The sequence below is a fragment of the Micromys minutus genome (genome assembly GCF_963924665.1).
Source record: "Micromys minutus genome assembly, chromosome: 3".
NCBI lineage: Eukaryota > Metazoa > Chordata > Mammalia > Rodentia > Muridae > Micromys > Micromys minutus.
In genome coordinates this window covers 14381746-14386243 of record NC_137972.1, presented here as the reverse complement: position 1 = coordinate 14386243, position 4498 = coordinate 14381746, and the positions used below count along the sequence as shown (strand labels likewise).

At 40.5% G+C, this 4498-nt stretch overlaps 1 pseudogene across 1 annotated transcript; it reads left to right on the top strand.

Moving 5' to 3' along the window:
• Window positions 1-856: 856 nt before the first annotated feature.
• LOC308418360 (ubiquitin-conjugating enzyme E2 E3-like) lies at window positions 857-1349 on the top strand (annotated as a pseudogene). Its single transcript has one exon. The product of its transcript is annotated as a ubiquitin-conjugating enzyme E2 E3-like (transcript).
• The last annotated feature ends 3149 nt before the right edge of the window (window positions 1350-4498 follow it).

The window sequence follows — 4498 nt, the reverse complement described above, 5'->3', positions numbered from 1 at the left end:
GGACACAGAACGAGCCTCCATCGATATAAGATTGAAATACTCCCATGCATCCTCTCAGATCACCATGGTCTACGGCTGGTCTTTAACAACAACAAAGACAACAAAAAGCCCACATACATATGGAAACTAAACAACACTCTGTTAAATGATAGCAGGGTCAAAGAAGAAATAAAGAAAGAAATTAAGGATTTTCTAGAATTCAACGAAAACGAAAACACAACATACCCAAACCTATGGGATGCAATGAAAGCAGTATTGAGAGGAAAACTCATCGCCCTAAGTGCTTCCACAAAGAAACTGGAGAGAGCTCACATCAGCAATCTGACAGCACAGCTAAAAGCCCTAGAACAAAAGGAAGCAGATATACCCAAAAAGAGTAGACGGCAAGAAATAATCAAAATTAGGGCAGAAATAGACCAAATAGAAACAAAAAGAACCATTGAAAAAATCAACGGAGGTGGGGGGTGGCGGGCCGTGGGTGGGGAGGGCTTTTGTTTGTTTGTTTGTTTGTTTTGCCCTCGGGCTTTTCAGGCCGCTTTGCGGATTTTTTTTTTTTGGACAAAATGTCAATCGGTGAGGGAGAAATCGAGCGGGGAACGTCGATGGTACCAGGAGCTTTGCAGAAGGTGCCGTTTGAATCCTGCTCTTCCCTTGGTGGCAGCTCGGGCTCGGCCTGGTGAATCCTTGTTGCCTCGGCCTGGTGAATCCTTGTCGCCGCCGACCGTGGGGACGGCCGTGGGGTGGCTGCCAGTTGATTTTTTTTTTTTTAAATTTGAGTGCTGTGTTCAAAGGCTTTCAGTGCGCACAGGAGGACCCGCCACTGTAAATAAGCATATGGGCGACTAAGGAAGTTTTCCCAGAGATAACTTCACCAAGATGTCCAGTGACAGGCAAAGGTCGGATGATGAGAGCCCCAGTACCAGCAGTGGTAGTTCAGATGCAGACCAGCGGGACCCTGCCGCTCCAGAGCCTGAGGAACAGGAAGAAAGAAAACCTTCTGCTACCCAGCAGAAGAAAAACACCAAACTCTCTAGCAAAACGACTGCTAAGTTATCCACTAGTGCTAAAAGAATTCAGAAGGACCTAGCTGAGATCACCCTCGACCCCCCTCCTAACTGCAGTGCTGGTCCTAAAGGAGAAAACATTTATGAATGGAGGTCAACTATACTTGGTCCACCAGGTTCTGTATATGAAGGTGGTGTTTTTTACTGGATATCACATTTTCTTCAGATTATCCTTTTAAGCCACCAAAGGTTACCTTCCGTACCAGAATCTATCACTGCAACATCAACAGTCAGGGTGTCATCTGCCTGGATATTCTGAAAGACAACTGGAGTCATTTGTATTAAGCCCAGATCTATTTCTGAATATGTGGATCATGCTGTTCTGAAAATGTTTTACCTTTGTCAGTTTGTAATAAGAGGATTTCCTTCTACCCTTTGTAGCTCAGAGAGCACAGATGTACCATCTCAAACACAATAAACATGCTCCTGAAGGCTTACAAAAAAAAAGAAAAAAGAAAAAATCAACAAAACCAAGAGCTGGTTCTTTGAGAAAATCAACAAGATTGATAAACCCCTAGCCAGACAAAATAGAGGCAAAGAGAGAGTATCCAAATTAACAGAATCAGAAAGGAAAGTGGCGACATAACAACTGAAACTGAGGAAATTCAAAAAATCATCAGATCCTACTACAAAAACTTATACTCCACAAAATTGGAAAATCTGGAGGAAATGGATGAATTCCTAGACAGATACAAGGTCCCAAAGTTAAACCAGGACCAAGTAAACCATCTAAATAACCCTATAACACCTAAAGAAATAGAAGAAGTCATCAAAAGCCTCCCAACCAAAAAAAGCCCAGGTAAAGACGGGTTCAGTGCAGAATTTTATCAGACTTTTATTGGGGATATAACACCAATACTTGCCAAACTATTCCAAAAGATAGAATCAGATGGAATAACACCCAACTCATTTTTTGAGGCTACAATAACCCTCGTACTTAAGCCACACAAAGACCCTACAAGGAAAGAGAACTTCAGACCAATCTCACTTATGAACATTGATGCAAAAATACTCAACAAAATTCTTGCAAACCGAATCCAAGAACACATCAAAACGATCATTCATCATGACCAAGTAGGCTTCATCCCTGGGATGCAGGAGGTTTAACATAAGGAAATCCATCAACGTAATCCAACATATAAACAAACTCAAAAACCAAAATCACATGGTCATCTCACTAGACGCTGAGAAAGCATTCGACAAAATCCAACACCCCTTCATGTTAAAAGTCCTGGAAAGAACAGGAATCCAAGGCCCATACTTAAACATAATAAAAGCAATATACAGCAAACCAACAGCCAACATCAAACTTAATGGCGAGAAACTTGAAGCAATCCCACTAAAATCAGGGACTCGACAAGGCTGCACACTCTCCCCCTACCTATTCAACATAGTACTAGAAGTCCTGGCTGGAGCAATTAGACAGCAGAAGGAGATCAAGGGGATACAAATTGGAAAGGAAGAGATAAAAACATCACTCTTTGCTGATGACATGCTAGTGTACTTGAGTGACCCCAAAAATTCCACAAGAGAACTCCTACAGCTGAATAACACGTTCAGCAATGTGGCTGGATACAAAATTACATCAAACAAATCAGTAGCCTTCCTATATTCAAAGGACAAACATGTGGAGAAAGAAATTAGGGAAAAGGTACCCTTCAAAATTGTCACAAAAACTATGAAATACCTTGGTGTGACTCTAACTAAGCAAGTGAAGGACCAGTATGACAAGAACTTTAAACCTCTAAAGAAAGAAATTGAGGAGGATCTCAGAAAATGGAAAGATCTCCCATACTCATGGATTGGAAAGATCAACATCTTAAAAATGGCCATCCTACCAAAAGCAATCTATAGATTCAATGGAATCTCCATCAAAATTCCAACCCAGTTCTTCATGGACTTGGAAAGATCAATGTGCAATTTCATATGGAATAACAAAAGACCTAGAAGAGCAAAATCCATCCTCAACAACAAAAAAACATCTGCGGGAATCACCATCCCTGACCTCAAGCTATATTACAAGGCAATTGTGCTGAAAACTGCATGGTACTGGTACAGAAATAGGCATGTGGATCAATGGAATAGAATAGAAGATCCAGAAATGAGCCATCATGTATATGGTCACCTGATTTTTGACAAAGGAGCAGTAAACATTCAATGGAAAAAGGACAGCCTATTCAACAAATGGTGCTGGTCCAACTGGCACTCAACATGCAAAAGAATGAAAATAGACCCTTTCTTATCTACTTGTACAAAGCTCAAGTGTAAGTGGATTAAAGATCTCCACATTAAACCAGATACACTGAAACTATTAGATGAGAAAGTAGGGAAAACCTTAGAACACATAGGCACAGGAGAAAATTTCCTGAACAAAACACCAATGGCTCAAGCTCTAAGGTCAAAGATTAACAAATGGGACTTAATGAGATTGCAAAGTTTCTGTAAGGCTAAGGACATCTTCAAGAAAACAAAACGGCAACCAACAGAATGGGAAAAGATCTTTACCAACACCACATCACATAGAGGCCTAATATCCAAGGTGTACAAGGAACTCAAAAAGCTAGACACCAGAGAATCAAATAACCCTATTAAAAAATGGGGTACAGAGCTAAACAAAACATTTTCAGTTGAGGAACACCGAATGGCCGAGAAACATCTGAGGAAGTGCTCCACATCCTTAGCCATCAGGGAAATGCAAATCAAAACAACCCTGAGATTCCACCTCACACCAGTCAGATTGGCCAAGATCCAAAACTCAGATGACAGAAGATGCTGGCGAGGCTGCGGAGAAAGAGGAACACTTCTCCACTGTTGGTGGGGTTGCAAGCTAATACAACCACTCTGGAAATCTGTCTGGCGATACCTCAAAAAATTGGATATAGTACTACCTGAAGACCCAGCTATTCCACTTCTGGGCATATACCCCAGAGACACTTTAATACACAACAAAGATATATGCACCACAATGTTCATAGCGGCTCTATTTATAATAGCCAGAAGCTGGAAGGAACCCAGATGTCCTTCAGAAGTTGAATGGATACAAAAATTGTGGTACATATACACAATGGAATACTACTCAGCCACCAGAAACAATGACTTAACCAAATTCTAAGAAAATTGCTGCACCTAGAGAATATCATCCTGAGTGAGATAACCCAGTCACAAAAGAACAGACATAATATGCTGTCACTGATAGTGGGATGCTAACCCCAGAGGCTTGCACTGCCCCAGAAACAACTCACAGACTGTATGAAGTCCAAGAAATAAAGTAAACAAAACAAAACAAAAAAAATATATTTACAAAACAAGAAAACTTTAACTATTTCCATGTTACATTTTGTTTTACATGTACTTTAGCTCATTGTAACTATTAAGTTTTTAAGGCATACAATCAAACCTTGAAAAAAATCAAGTACTGCCTTTAAAATATATTC